This window comes from Dysidea avara, chromosome 4, assembly GCF_963678975.1.
Source record: "Dysidea avara chromosome 4, odDysAvar1.4, whole genome shotgun sequence".
Taxonomy (NCBI): domain Eukaryota; kingdom Metazoa; phylum Porifera; class Demospongiae; order Dictyoceratida; family Dysideidae; genus Dysidea; species Dysidea avara.
Genome location: NC_089275.1, coordinates 2,634,304 through 2,651,435, shown reverse-complemented (window position 1 = coordinate 2,651,435; position 17,132 = coordinate 2,634,304). Strand labels below are relative to the sequence as shown.

Sequence of the window (17,132 nt, the reverse complement as noted above, 5' to 3'; positions counted from 1 at the left end):
GGATGTTTTGCAGCATAATGGTAATGTAGAGTGATCTAGTGAAGATTTGAAGTTGCTGTGGAGCGTGAGTGATGAAGTCAAATTTGGACGATTTTGCTGCCTCCCTTGATGCATAGCTTAGAGCGAGACGTGGAAGCCGTGGATGAAATAATAATTGACAACCGCTGCTACCAAACGTTCAGGGACATCTGTTGCCATAGTTTTAGTTTATAATTGATGACTGTTGTGGTTGCAGAAGCGCTGGAAATGGCTAGAAAGCGCAACACAATTCTTTGATGCTGCAGAAAAATTTGACGCTCGTCACCAGATGGTGAGAAGTCTCAGATCTTTTCCAAACTAACAGCATAGACAGACTATGCACCCAACCATATCGAAACACTATGAGGAAGAGTTGGCTTCTCTTGCCCTGGGTGGTAGGGCAGTTTGAATTCGAAACTGCATATCTCTTTGTCTGTTTTTTTTTTCAAAGAAAGCAACCCTGTGCCGGACACCCAGCAAATCATTTACTTATTTCTGTGCGTACTTTCCAACTACAACAACTCTGGATACAATATGGCTAAGTAGCAAGTTTCATCCGGTCCTTTGTGTGGAGCACAAAATTTTAAAAATAAACTTTGCATCTTGCAAGATACTGAAAACAATATTTCTGTGAAGACAACAATCATGCCTCCGGTTTCATGGTAGATCAAGCAATGGGATACTACAATGAACATCCCACAATGGTAGGGGGATTGATTTGTAGAAGTTGATTTTTCGGATTGCGGACCCTACCATATATCAGATAAGGTAGGAGGTAAAATTAGGATGAATATTTTGTAAATTATAGACAGACACCTAGGTGGAGCCCTTGTACTATCACATCGCACTCTAAAGCAGGATGGAGATGCCAACTGAGCAATCAGGTGATGGCACTGGTAGGGTCATACCAGTATAACACGCTTTTATTGTGAATTGTTTTGATCCAGGAAGAATTGAACACACCACATCAAATCACAAGCACACTAGTAAATTACCTGATGGTGATGGCTCCATCAGCATGCACTGTACCACTTACAACATTAGAAAACACACTACACTGTCACTATGCATTAGATTTGCACTGCAAAATACTTCTTTCCCTGAATGGAGAGAATTGTATTCATTATAGTTGTACATACCATAGTAGCTTTATAACCCAAGAAATTAATTGTAATATTAATAATCCCTGTGAGTTTCATTACTACTGAACTTGATTGACTGCAAAACAACATAATTATATACTTGGATAAAAGGCAAGTTGAGCATAGTTATGAGTGTAATAGGCTATAAATTTGAGCAGTGCAATATAGTACAATAGGTAATTTGGTAGTTGCCTATTTATATTTCAATAAAATTTAGGAAGTATTCTATTCAGTAGTATAGTATATTATGTTATGTATACATACACATCTAATCCAAAACTGCCAAACTGTGAAATTGTGCAGCCTTTCATAAAAGGGTTGTATGATAAACATTGTGATATCAATCGAACAGTGGTCAAACGCTGTATGGTGGCCATGTCAAGCTTGTAGGTCCCCCACACATCAAAAGTGTGCTTTAAAGTCTTGTTTAGATTGTTTTTCTACCTCCTTGTTCAAACCATAATTTTTTACAGCAAAGGTTCTATACAACAGATGATTATCAGTGAATATTTATGTATGTAGTGCTGAAAAGAAATTTACTTGTACTACACAAATTATTAACAAGACAAATATATTGACAAAGAGAATATACAAGTAGTAGTAGCTATACAATGTGTGCAGCCCAATATGTATCCGTATCACATTTCTTCTGTATTATTGTAGAATCAGTGGACTGCACTGCACATAGCTGCTGGTAAAGGTCATGTTGGAGTAGCGGAGTTACTTATCAAATCAGGAGGAGATGTTAATGCCGTTAACAAGGTGAGTTAATATGGACCAAAAACTAGTTACACAAACAATAGTATAGTGGCTAGTATTTCATATTTTTTGATTCAAGGTTCAGTGAAAATACAATGAAGGTACAATAGCCTAAATTTTGTAATTCTCCCAATAGTTCCGTTAGAGGATTACAGATTTTTAAATAATATTTACATTTTAGACTGCAACCTACTATGTTTGCACAATTTGAGCACATCTTTAATAAAATGCCCAAGGCATCAAATATAATACTTGATACTTCAGGTACCTTATGTGATATTGCATGCGGAAGTGCCTGAAATTAACACATTCTAATAGAGCAGTCAGTAACTCTAACAGAGCAGTCATATAACTATCTACACTTAGCTGGTTTATAACAATTATGGTTCAAAACTAATGGTCATTTTTGTTGTTCAAATACTTGTTACATTTCAAATGAATAGTCTGATCATTCTTTTGTGAGCTAATTGTGTTGAAATCAGATACATATCAGGTGTGGTTTAATCTATTTCACTACTGCACCATCTTGTAAAGTTAAATATCTACAGATAAGAATATTACCAAAATTTAATGAATATTAATTCAAATATTTGAATAAATATTTGTTCCATGATTAAAGTTGAAAATCATTATCACTCTTAACAGTGGTGGCTTACAAATAAGAAAATTAGCAAATCAGACAATGACAATTATTAGCACTACTTGGACAGAAAGTGAGTTGGGCAGGCATAGTTATGAGTGTAATAGGCTAAAAATTTGAGCACTGCAATATAGCATAATAGGTAATTTGGCAGGTGCTTATTTATATTTCAATAAAATTTAGGAAGTATTCTATTCAGTAGTAGTATATTATGTTATGTATACATACACATCTAATCCAAAACTGCCAAACTATGAAAATTGTGCAGTCTTTCATAAAAAAGCTTGTATGAAAAACATTGTGATATCAATTGAAAAGTGGTCAAACACTGTATAGTAGCCATCTCAAGTTCATAGGTCCCCCACAAATCAAAAGTGTATTTTAAAGCCTTGTTTAGATTGTTACTTTTACCTCCTTGTTAAAGTCATAATTTTTTTACAACAAAGGCTCTATACAACAGATGATTATCAGTGAATATTTATGTATGTAGTGCTGAAAAGAAATTTACTTGTACTATACAAATTATGAGCAAGACAAATATATTGACAAAGAGAATATACAAGTAGTAGTACTCATTAATATAGCAATTATAGCCATACAATGTGTGCAGCCCAATATCACATTTCTTGTGTATTATTGTAGGATCAGAAGACTCCACTGTACATTGCTGTTAGTAACAGTCGTGTTGAAGTAATGGAATTGCTTATAAGATCAGGAGCAGATGTTAGTGCCATTGACAAGGTGAGTTAATATGGACCATAAAACAAGTTACACAAACAATAATATAGTGGCTAGTATTTCATATTTTTTGATTCAAGGTTCAGTGGAAATACAATGAAGGTACAATAGCCTAAATTTTGCAATTCTCCCAATAGTTCTGTTAGAGGATTTTAGATTTTTCAACAATGTTTGCATTTTAGACTCCAACCTACTATGTCGGCACAATTTGAGCATACCTGTAATAAAATGCTAAAGGTATCAAGCATGATACTTGATGCTTTAGGTACCTTATTTGATATTACCTGTGAAATTGTCTGAAATAATCACATTCTAATAGAACAGTCAGTAACTCTAACAGAGCAGTCATATAATTATGTACACTTACCTGGTTTATAACAACTATGGCTCAAACTAATGGTCGTTTTTGTTATTCAATACTCTTAAATTTCAAATGAATAGTCTGATTATTCTTTTGTGAGCTAACTGCGTTGAAATCAGATACATATCAGGTGTGGTTTAATCTATTTCACTACTGCACCATCTTGTAAAGTTAAATGTCTACAGATAAGAATATCTAATCCAAAACAACCAAGCTGTAAAAAAAGAGTGTGGCCCTCAGAAAGGCTATGGTGATAAAAGATGTGAAATCTAAGATGGCGGCCAAGAAATGGCGGTGATGGTAGGTTAATGGTAAAAATTTTAATGACGACAATTATGGTGAATTTTGTGCCGAGACCAAGCGGCACCAAATTCACCTGAATTGTTGTCATTAAAAGTTTTACCATTAACCTACCGTCACAGCCATTTCTTGGCTGCCACTTTGGATTTCACATCTTTTTTTACCATAGCCTTTCTGAGGGCCGCACTCTTTTTTTACAGCTTGGCTGTTTTGGATTAGATTTCACTTCTTTTTGTATTTATATACCCCAAAGCCGGCCTATGGCCAGCTTTAGGGCTTTTTAACCAATCATTTTTTTTCTTACCACAGGAAGAAGAAAAGATGAAGCAGGGTGATTTTTTTGTAGCTGAACTCTCTACAAGGTGATCCTTCTAGCTGATTTCTCTACCGGATGACTTGTTTCTAGGCCTGCGCCGATTATGCCAGCATAATTTGGGGCATAATAGGTAGCCAAAAGCATTGGCATAATGCCAGCATAATAGGCACAATTTTTTGAATTGGTTATCAGATAGGCTGAAACTCTGCTTATTTTGCATGATTCAGAACGAGATAGTCTGCAAACATGGTAAAAATCAGATTTACAGCTACGCCGTGAAGAAAAGATTAGTTAAAGATCGATATACTCTAATAGAACAGTCACCGCATATTGAAATATCCTAATAGAACAATCACGGATGTGTTAAATACTCTAATAGAGCAGTCAAGACACAATTTATGTGAGCATATTTGGAGCATAATGGGACACAACTGGGCATAATTGGAGCATAATAGGGGAAAATTTGGAGCAATGCTCAAAAGCATAATAGGCAATTTTAAAAGCATAATAGGCTCAGGCCTACTTGTTTCTAGCTGAACTCTCTACAAGGTAACTTCTCTACAAGGTAACTTCTTCTAGCTGATCTTTCTACAGGGCGATTTGTTTGTAGCTGAATTCTCTACAGGGAGATTTGTTTGCAGCTGAACTCTCTACATGGTAGTTTCTTTGTAGCTGAACTCTCTACAATGTAATTCTTCTGGCTGAACTCCCTACAGGGTGACTTGTTTCTAGCTGATCTCTCTACAGGGGTACTTCTTTCTAGCTGAACTCTTTACAGGTGATTTGTTTGCAGCTGAATTCTTACATGGTGATTTCTTTGTAGCTGAACTCTCTACAAGGTGACTTTTTCTAGCTGACCTTTCCACAGGATGACTTGTTTCTAACTGAACGCTCTACAGGGTGATCTGTTCATTTGTTTGTAGCTGAATTCTCTACAAGGTGATTTGTGGGCAGCTGAACTCTCTGCATGATGGTTTCTTTGTAGCTGAACTCTCTATTAGGTACCTTCTTCTAGCTGATCTGACTACAGGGTGACTTGTTTGTAGCTGAACTCCCTACAGCCTACAATGTAATATAATTCTATAATGGAGTAAATTATAAACGTAGCTGAATGCTCTATTAGGGTGACTGTTCTATTAGAGTATCTCGATCTCGCATATGCTACACATAGTTGGCTTTGAAATCATAACTCAGTGGTTTGTACTCCGATTCTTCTGTACTACTGCAAGGACTTTCTATGATAATTATTCCAGCTTCACACCAATTTTCAGCTCACTGCTCCAAACGGTTTATCTGGTAGGCGTGAAAACTAATAGTTTTTTTATTCATGAAAATCGATCGCGTAATTTTGACACAGGTTGGGCCTGTAACTGGATTCCTTTCAAACCACAACAAGGCACTGCTACGATAGTTACTCCATCTACATAGCAATTTTCAGCTCATTCCTTCAAGCGGTTTACCCTGTGGGCGTGACAGACCTTCGACCTAATTTTACGTAAATAATCGGTCATAACTCCGTGAATGTTCATCGGGTTACTTCCAAACTTGGTACTGAGATTCGCCTTAATGAGCCCTTTACGTGTGCCAAATTTCAGTCCGATTGGAGCACGCATCAGGACACACGGTAGTGTGTCGTGCGGCCCAAGAAGCCGGCACGTAACACCCGTGAGTATATTGAAAGGAAGAAAGTAAACGCAATTTTCGCACCTCCGTAGCTCTGTGCTTCCTTGATGAAACAAGCCGATTTTTGCTGTGGACATGCCCTCCAACTGCAGCACTCCACTTTCCAAATTTGAGCGAAATCGCTTCGCGCGTTCCCGAGATATGCGACTTCAACAATTGGCTCAGTTTCTTCGTTTTTTTTTTCTTCTTATTTTTCTTTTTCTTGTCGCGCACTTACAAAAACTGCTATAAAACGCGAACGCAATATCCGATTGCCTTGAAATTTGGCACACAGAAGGGGGATATAAAGGCGCATCTCGGTACCAACTTTGGCTGGAATACGATAAACAGGCAAAGCGTTATGAGCGATTATTCACGAAAAATAACACCAATATGTTGTCACGCCTACAGGGTAAACCGCGTATGGGAAGAAGCTGAAAATCGGTGGATGAATAGGTTAACTATTGAACCTCAAACCTTTTGTGGTTTGAAAGCAATCGAGCTAAAAACCAGGAAGATACAACGAAAAAACCAACAGTGTGTAACAATTACGCAATCGAGATTGGCTAATAAAAAAATGACTGCTTACCACGCCTACCAGATAAACCGCTTGGGGTAATGCTTTGAAAATCGTTGTACAGATGGAGTAATCATCTTAGAAAGGCTCATCAATGGTGTAGAAGAATCAGACTTAAAGCCACGGAGTTATAACACGAAATCCAACTTGGTGCAGCAAGTGCGAGATCGAGATACTCTAATAGAGCAGTCATCCTAATAAAAGATCGAGATACTCTAATAGAGCAGTCATCCTAATAAAGCAGTCACCCTGAAGAGAATTCAAGAGATCAGCTAGAAACAAGAAACCTGTATAGAGATCAGCTACACATAAGTCACCCTGTAGAGAGATCAGCTAGAAGAAGTTACCTTGTAGGGAGTTCATGCAACTATGGAAAGAGATAATTCAGCTAGAAAAAATCACCTTGTAGAGTTCAGCTACAAAGAAACCACCATGTAGAGAGTTCAGCTACAAACAAATCGCCCTGTGGAGAGATCAATAGAAGAAGTTACCTTGCAGAGAGTTCAGCTACAAAGAAACCATCATGTAAAGAGTTCAGCTACAAACAAATCTTCCTGTAGAGAGATTAGCTAGAAGAAGTTACCTTGTAGAGAGTTCAGCTACAAAGAAACCATCATGTAAAGAGTTCAGCTACAAACAAATCTTCCTGTAGAGAGATTAGCTAGAAGAAGTTACCTTGTAGAGAGTTCAGCTACAAAGAAACCATCATGTAGAGAGTTCAGCTACAAACAAATCACCCTGTAGAAAGACCAGCTAGAAGAGGTCACCTTGTAGAGAGTTCAGTTACAAAGAAACCACCATGTAGAGAGCTCAGCTACAAACTAGTGACTTTGTAGAGACATCAGCTAGAAGAAGTTACCTTGTAGAGAGTTCAGCTACAAAGAAACCATTCTTTAAAGAGCTCAGCTGCAAACAAATCACCTGTACAGAATTCAGTTACAAATAAATCACCCTGTAGAAAGATGAGCTAGAAAAAGTTACCTTGTAGAGAGTTCAGTTACAAAGAAACCACTATGTAGAGAATTCAGCTACAAACTAGTGACCCTGTAAAGGCATCAGCTAGAAGAAGTTACCTTGAGAGAGTTCAGCTACAAAGAAACGATTATTTAAAGAGCTCAGCTGCAACCAAATCACCTATACAGAATTCAGCTACAAACAAATCACCATGTAGAGAGATCAGCTAGAAGAAGTTATCTTGTAGATAGTTCAGCTACAAGCAAATCACCCTGTAGAGAGATCAGCTAGAAGTTTACTTGTAGAGAGTTCAGCTACAAAGAAACCATCCTTTAGAGAGTTCAGCTTCAAACAAATCACCAGTGGAGAGTTCAGCTACAAACAAATCTCCCTGTAGAGAGATAAGCTAGAAGAAGTTACCTTGTAGAGAGTTCAGCTACAAACAAATCACCCTGTAGAAAGATCAGCTAGAAGAAGTCACCTTGTAGAAAGTTCAGTTACAAAGAAACTACCATGTAGAGAGTTCAGCTACAAACTAGTCACCTTGTAGAGACATCAGCTAGAAGAAGTTACCTTGTAGAGAGTTCAGCTACAAAGAAACCATTCTGTTTAGAGCTCAGCTGCAAACAAATCACCTGTACAGAATTCAGCTACAAACAAATCACCCTGTAGAGAGGTCAGCTAGAAGAAATTACCTTGTACATAGTTCAGCTACAAAGAAACCACCAAGTAGAGAGTTCAGCTGCAAAGAAATCACCCTGTATAAAATTCTGCCACAAACAAATTGCCCTGTAGAAAGATCAGTTAGAAGAAGTTACCTTTTAGAGAGTTCAGCTACAAAGAAACCATTCTGTAAAGAGCTCAGCTGCAACAAATCACCTATACAGAATTCAGCTACAAACAAATCACCCTGTAGAGAAATCAGCTAGAAGAAGTTACCTTGTAGATCGTTCAGCTACAAACAAATCACCCTGTAGAGAAATCAGCTAGAAGAAATTACTTTGTAGAGAGTTCAGCTACAAAGAAACCACCATGTAGAGAGTTCAGCTGCAAAGAAATCGCCCTGTATAAAATTCTGCCACAAGCAAATTGCCCTGTAGAAAGATCAGTTAGAAGAAGTTACCTTTTAGAGAGTTCAGCTACAAAGAAACCACCCTGTAGAGAGATCAGCTAGAAGAAGTTACTTTGTAGATCGTTCAGCTACAAACAAATCACCCTGTAGAGAGATCAGCTAGAAGAAGTTACCTTGTAGAGCGTTCAGCTAGAAACAAATCACCCTGTAGAGAGATCAGCTAGAAGAAGTTACCTTGTAGAGAGTTCAGCTACAAAGAAACCATTTTGTAAAGAGCTCAGCTGCAAACAAATCACCTGTACAGAATTCAGCTATGAACAAATCACCCTGTAGAGAGATCAGCTAGAAGAAATTACCTTGTAGAGAGTTCAGCTGCAAAGAAATCACCCTGTAGAAAATTCTGCCAGAAACAAATTTCCCTGTAGAAAGATCAGTTATAAGAAGTTACCTTTTAGAGAGTTCAGCTACAAAGAAACCATTCTGTAAAGAGTTCAGCTGCAAACAAATCACCTGTACAGAATTCAGCTACGGACAAATCATCCTGTAGAGAGATCAACTAGAAGAAATTACCTTGTAGATAGTTCAGCTGCCAACAAATCTCCCTGTAGAGAGATCAGCTAGAAGAAATTACCTTGTAGAGAGTTCAGCTACAAAGAAACCATCATTTAGAAAGTTCAGCTTCAAACAAATCTCCCTGTAGAGAGATCAGCTAGAAGAAGTTACCTTGTAGAGAGTGAAGCTACAAACAAATCATCCTATTGAAAGATCAGCTAGAAGAAGTCACCTTGTAGAAAGTTCAGTTACAAAGAAACCACCATTTACAGAGTTCAGCTACAAACTAGTCACCTTGTAGAGACATCAGCTAGAAAAGTTACCTCTTAGAGAGTTCAGCTACAAACATATCTCCCTGTAGAGAGATCAGCTAGAAGAAATTACCTTGTAGAGAGTTCAGCTACAAAGAAACCATTCTGTAAAGAGCTCAGCTGCAAACAAATCACCTGGTCAGAATTCAGCTTCAAACAAATCACCCTGTAGAGAGATCAGCTAGAAGATATTATCTTGTAGACAGTTCAGCTACAAACAAATCACCCTGTAGAAAGATCAGTTAAAAGAAGTTACCTTTTAGAGAGTTCAGCTACAAAGAAACCATTCTGTAAAGAGCTCAGCTGCAAACAAATCACCTGTACAGAATTCAGCTACAAACAAATCACCTGTAGAGAGTTCAGCTACAAACAAATCTCCCTGTAGAGAGATCAGCTAGAATAAGTTACCTTGTAGAGAGTGAAGCTAAAAACAAATCACCCTATTGAAAGATCAGCTAGAAGAAATCACCTTGTAGAAAGTTCAGTTACAAAAAGAAACCACCATGTAGAGAGTTCAGCTACAAACTAGTCACCTTGTAGAGACATCAGCTAGAAAAGTTACCTTGTAGAGAGTTCAGATACAAAGAAACCATTCTGTAAAGAGCTCAGCTGCAAACAAATCACCTGTACAGAATTCAGCTACAAACAAATCACCCTGTAGAGAGATCAGCTAGAAGAAGTTACCTTGTAGATAGTTCAGCTACAAACAAATCTCCCTGTAGAGAGATCAGCTAGAAGAAATTACCTTGTAGAGAGTTCAGCTACAAAGAAACCATCATATAGAGAGTTCAGCTGCAAAGAAATCACCTCTGCCCAAATTTCAAGGCAATAGCTCTTTCCAATCTGAAGTTATCAATTGTCAAAGTTGGCAAATTGGATGTGTGGAAGGCCCCTTTTCGCAAATCCGGTCACATATGTATTATATGTGACCGGATTTACAAAAAAGGGTCTTCCACACACATCCAATTCTATGAACTTGAATGACCATACCTTTGTGCTCAAAGAAGACACTAACCTGAACTTTTGTTCATGTATTAACCTATGTTGTTACTCATCACTGTCCAAATTTCAAGGCAATACTATTTTCCTATCTGACATTATGAACTGCCAAAGTTCATAAATTGGATGTGTGTGGAAGACCCCTTTTTGCAAATCCGGTCACATATATATAATTTGTACATTTACTGATAAAATATTTAAAGTACATCTACTTCATCTTTTCTTCTTCCTGTAGTAAAGAAAAAAAAACATAGGTTAAAAAAGTCCCAAAGCTGCATGGCCATAGGCCGGCTTTGGGGTATATAAATACAAAAAGAAATGAAATCTAATCCAAAACAGCCAAGCTGTAAAAAAAGTGTGCGGCCCTCAGAAAGGCTATGGTAAAAAAGATGTGAAATCCAAGGTGGTGGCCAAGAAATGGCTGTGATGGTAGGTTAATGGTAAAAATTTTAATAACAACAATTCAGGTGAATTTTTGTGCCGCTTCACAAAATTTACCTGAATTGTCATTATTAAAATTTTTATCATTAACCTACCATCACAGCCATTTCTTGGCCGCCACCTTGGATTTCACATCTTTTTTCACCATAGCCTTTCTGAGGGCCGCACACTTTTTTTACAGCTTGGCTGTTTTGGATTAGATTCGTGTTACATGGCGGATTTTGCAAAGTGTGCGAAAAGAAGAAGTAGAAGAAAAGACCAAGAAGAAAAATCCCCAAACTTTGGCCGCTCGTATCTCGGAAATGGCTGGAGCGATTTTCTTCTAATTTAGAATGTGGACTCCCCTACCTAGCCGGCACGTCTGTAGAAACCTTGGGTTCAATCGGATAAGGAATCACGGAGCTACAAAGGTGTGAAAATCGCGTTTACTTTCTTCCTGTAAATAAACTCACGGTGTGGCGCGCCGGCTTCTTGGGCTACCGTGTGTCTTGATTACCAAAATTTAATGAAAATTAATTCAAATATTTGAATAAATATTTGTTTCATAATTAAAGTTGAAAATCATTATCACTCTTAACAGTGGTGGCTCACAAATACGAAAAATAGCAAATCAGACAATGACAATTATTAGCAATACTTGGACAGTAGGTGAGTTGGGCAGGCATAGTTATGAGTGTAATAGGCTATAAATTTGAGCAGTACAATATAGTACAATAGGTAATTTGGTAGGTGCCTATTTATATTTCAATAAAATTTAGGAAGTATTCTATTCAGTAGTAGTATATTATGTTATATATACATACACATCTAATCCAAAACTGCCAAACTATGAAAATTGTGCAGTCTTTCATAAATAGGGTTGTATCATAAACACTGTGATATCAATTGAAAAGTGGTCAAATACTGTATAGTAGCCGTCTCAAGTTCATAGTTCCCCCACACATCAAAAGTGTATTTTAAAGCCTTGTTTAGATTGTTACTTTTACCTCCTTCACTGTTAAAACACACTGTTAAAACAGTTGGCTGTATATCACACCAAAGTGTGTATGATATGCCTCCTCGCACCGAGCACACCATTCTCTGTGTGTATTACTGACCATTTTACCCAATGTATGTATCGCACACCATTATTGTGGTATGATCTGTATCCATTTATATACCGTTACAATTAGAAATGTACATTTTGAAATATCATCAATTACAATTATTGTTCCAGTGTTTCAAGTCTTGTTAATCAAGCAGAAATCAATCATGTGAAGATGAACGGTAACCATGGGAACTGCAACCATCAGTTTCTCCTATTTCTGTAACCAATGTTGCAAGTCTATAGGGTAGTATGATACTGTAAACAAATGAAACCAATAAAGGATGTTCTTACCACAGTTGTCAGTAATAAACATCCTTTAGCAGCAACGTATAATTCTGTCAATAAGTATTTTATGTATTGTACAGTACATACATATGGACATATCTCAATAATGTCTATATGACTGCACCAAATCAGTTATAGTGTTCCGACTGTGAAGTCAAGTTGAGAATACATTACACATGATTATATTTTACAATTTTTACCATGTTTGGTAGTCTGACCATCAATTCTCTAGCAGTACATACTTGTATCAGTCTATCACTGCATGCTATGTCGACATCACTGGAACTACAAAGGATAGAGTAAGACCATTGATAAACTCGGCCTCAGAGAGACTTTTGTACATACCATCACTCTATCCTGTCACTTCTGTCTACTGCTGCTTCTCTGCCACCTTGCCTACATGAAAACTATAAGCTAAAGCAAGTAGCACAGTGTTACCAACCTGTCATCCATCACGCCGAGCCCAGCAAATGTGAATGGCAACTCGACTTAGGCATATAGCCGGCTCTGGCATAGTAGGCACTAGCACAAACAAGCCATCAGCACATGGATGACAAATAAAATCCGTAGTTGCCTACAAAGGTAACAGTTAAACAATTACAGGAAACAGTGAACAAACCCCAACTGGTATTCATTAGTCGATGCCGGCGTAGCTCCGACCGCCTTTCACCACTACCGGCCATGAAGCAACCAGACTTTTAACAGCCTCGCTCTTTGCGTAGGTAGCTACACAAACTTTTAACTTCAACGGTTGTTAACAGAAGCAGCTGCCTCAAAGTACCATTGCCTAGTTATGACATCCTCACGTGAGTGATATGGAGATAATTAAATAGAACTTTTTGGATGGAATGTCTATGCTTAAATATCTTTGCGTCTAGTCTGTTTCCTGACCATATCTAACTTCGTCGTAAGCCGAGGGATAGTGCGATATATAATGTAGCGTGTCGTACAGTATCTCCGAGTGTCAGATGTCCTCAAGTTGGATGTCCTGTATGCTTTACTTATCAGCGTAGCAACCACTTGGAAGTCGCTTGCACAGAGCTTATATACAGAGCAGAGACTACCACTAAGAATGATAAATGCATCACAGAGAAGTTTACTACAGGTATAGCTATACACTATGGTATCAACGATCACATCTGTCACTGGGTCAATACTTGGCTGACCAGAAGGTCACAGCAAGTAGCTTTGGACAGTACTTTTTCTGACTCGATAGCTGTTCACTCAGGAGTCCCTCAAGGTATGGTCCTTGGCCCTTTGATGTTTCTTCTATACATTAATGATATAACAGAACATGTAAATTCGCCACTACGGTTATTTGCCGATGACTGTTTACTTTACAGAATTATCACCACCAATGAGGATGCCATTCAACTTCAGCATGATCTTGATCAACTACACGAATGGGCAACTAAGTGGCAATTAAGATTCAATGTAACCAAATGTACTATTATGCGGTTTACCAGATCATTATCACCAATCATTTTCAACTACAAGCTAAACAATCACAACTTGGGTACATCAAACCAACACTCCTACCTTGGTGTTATATTGGACAACAAACTATCATGGTCTCCACATATTAGTAATATAGCTGCTAAGGCCAATAGAACATTAAACTTCTTGAAATGCAATCTGAGTTGCTGCTCATCTAACATCAAAGCAACAGCTTACCTTACGATAGTACGACCGTCAATGGAATACGCTGCAGTCATCTGGGACCCATACCACCATAACAATATTCAACAGCTAGAGAAAGTACAGCGTAGGGCAGCTAGATGGGTCCTAAATGATTTCAATCGATTCAGCTCAGTCACAGCTATATTACAGCATCTTTCTTGGCCAAGCCTTCAGCTGAGACGTAAAATATTCAGATTACAAGCACTTTTTAAAATTATACATCAAGATTATTCACTGTCAATTCCTCCTCATTTTATTTCAATGACAAGTTCCACTAGACTATATCACCCACATCGTTTTATTCTAACAAACTCATCCACCTATTCATACCAACAGAGCTTTTTCTCCAGATCAATTAAGGATTGGAACAACTGACCATCTTCCATCATTGAGAGCAACAATATGGACTCTTTTTCAGCGGAACTGCAAACATTGTATGGAACTCAATAACTGTAATCTTTGTAACTACGTAGCTAAATTCATTTTATGATTGCTTTTTTTCCTGAGCATATCAGCTGTGCTGTCTGCTCAGTAACAATAATAATAATAATAGTATTCATACAGTATTTTAAGAATTTTTATCCTGATCATTGTGGCTACCTGAATGCAGATAAAGGTTTACCATCAGGACTGCCCAGAAGCAATACGGGCCCAACAGTACACACCTCAAACAAGCTGAGGCCTGCCCCAGTTTCCCTCCTCTCTGGGTGACTCAGTTTATCATAAAATACATCACCAAGCTCAACAGTGGTTGTCCTAAACCATAATATCTGAACAAGGGAACTAGCTATCTAATATTTTGCTTACTTTTTGCATGCCAGATGGGAGTGCCATGCATAATACTTCTATGAACACCTGGAATGAATGGTCTGCAACTTCTTTGAAATTTCACACAGCTTTGAAATGTTGTTGAAATTCCGATCTGAAATCTTGTATATTTCTTGTATACATACTTCCATATATGCAACATCGTGTGTGCTATGCCCTGTATCCTTGTGACTCTTGTACAGTTTATAGAGATTTGAGGTGTGAAACTTTACCTTGTGAAGAATTTCCAAATACTGAACGTCTTGTGGTCCAACTTTTCTGAATATTTTGCTTTTGATATCATTGCCATGTTTGGTATCTTGCTAGATATAAAGTTTGATATCTTGTATAGGATTTTTTTTCTAGTTGCAGATCCTTTGACTTGGAATATTACATTACCGTATTGTTGTGTGCTAAAGAATAATGTACTAATCTTGTCAGCCATCTTGTGTGATCAGCTTGGTAATGTATTAGTCATTGTTGACAGTACAGCTATTTAACAAACCATAAAAATCTTCCTTTGCCAGCACTTTTGAGAGCTCTGTGTAGGGAAATCAAGTATTCCCAATGCATTTTCAAACTTTATACAAACAGAATGTTAACTATATAGTTTGTTGCATTTAGAATGTGAAGAATATTTGTCATCATATAGTGCACAGTGGGTCTGCCAACATTTGCATGGGTAGTGGTCACAGAATGTACAACAATGACCAGATGGTTTATTACCACACAAACTGTATGGGATGCAAGACTACATTTGGCTATAGGCCAACATTACCTTGTTTCTGTCACTGTGCAATGAAACCATTGGACAGTATACATCAAAAATTGTTCTCAACGTGTTTTAGTCAACTAACGTAATCCCATAATGCATACAAATATCCTGTAGTGATTTACATAGAATGAAATGACCAACATTAATTATTTTTGGTCCAGGAATATAGCTATAGTACACTAACACAACAGAATTACTCTCCTTGCACTTGCTTGTGTATATCCAGCAATGAATATATACTACTCTGGTGAATGATCAGCTTATTACCAAACATGGGATGAATTATGTATAGTGCAGACTTTATTTGTGTTTCGTCTTCCAGTTGTATTGGTAGGAAATAACATGCACGTTAGAGGTTTTGCAGGGAATGTTCACATAATATGTGCGCAGATATTGTCGGTGAATGTACATACCAAAACCCACAATACATTACAAAATTCATAGCTACATGTCAACCCTCAATATTATACATATAGCCACTTGTTACAATGGCTTTTTAGCATATTCCAGTAAAACTTCTCGCTTTGTGCTTTTAAAAATCAATGTAGAATCCTCAATCCACTAGTCAGTGCATACATGGCTAAGGAATGTGTACTGCAAAACCTCTATGTATATACACATAACACTGCAATACATTTATTTCATTTTCACAATTTTAACATATATAGTTAACTTTCGTGGACAATGTATTTGTATTTGTGTGGTTATCTGCACAGTATGTGTACACAACCAAAAAGTTCATGAGTGCCACACACAACACAGCACATTGATGATATGACTGAACACCTTGAGAAAACAGTTTTTAGTTTTGTATGGTTGATGAAAGGGATTCAGAGAATATCCCTCACTTATACCTGTACAGATTTGCTGTATGTTGAGTACACATAGTTGCCAGCATCATACATAAAGCCCGTATGGTCCAAGGTACATCCATAAAAACGCTGACCACAGGTCGGGGAAACTTTGCCTCAACAAGATACCAAAACTGAAAGCTACGTATTCTATTGTTATCTCCATACTAATATTGCAAACAGTACAGTTCATACAAAGTTATACAAGAACAAGATACATCTTTTGTATCACTGTTTCAACTGGTTGATGATGATCCAGTGTCAGCTCCTATCAAATGAGATAGCTTTCACTCTGCATGCACAACACCATATAATACACACAAAAAATGTTTAACAAGTGTTTCCACAGTTTCTAAAAATAATTTTACTATCAAAATATTCAAATAGCTACTCTAATAGAGCAGTCATACTTTTCAACAAAACATTTGTCATGCTAAGTGCTAGTATGAGTGTTAAATAGCGGTTAACCATGCATGGAAATAATACTGTATAATGGGAATCATTCGTGGAAGATAACGTTTGTGAATTTGCAATTTTAGATGCATTCATGAAAGGTTTTAAATTGACAAAAATGCCCCCCTCTTTCCCAAAAAAGCCTTTGTACTAATCTCCAACCTTCCCCATATGATTCACACTTTAGTTCATGCAGTACTAACATAGTGACAAGCATAGTGAATGCATGAGTGGATGATACTATTAAAGATTTGTTGTAGCTACTTGCTAAACTGCTATGTATGCGTGACACTACAGTCAGACACAATTTGAACAGAGATATAAACTTCAGTGGCAGTAGTTACGTAAGGTG

General features: G+C 37.4%; 1 protein-coding gene and 1 long non-coding RNA gene across 2 annotated transcripts in view; one reads left to right on the top strand and one right to left on the bottom strand.

Moving 5' to 3' along the window:
* The window catches only part of LOC136253260 (leucine-rich repeat serine/threonine-protein kinase 1-like), a 172,045-nt gene that overhangs the window by 73,023 nt on the left and 81,890 nt on the right, over positions 1–17,132 (top strand). The gene's annotated exons all lie outside the window — the stretch shown is intronic.
* LOC136253265 (uncharacterized) lies at positions 12,254–12,738 on the bottom strand. The gene is made up of 4 exons (XR_010700040.1): positions 12,657–12,738; positions 12,560–12,610; positions 12,415–12,499; positions 12,254–12,360 (listed from the first exon to the last, which is right to left on the bottom strand). It is a non-coding gene; the product is annotated as an uncharacterized lncRNA (long non-coding RNA).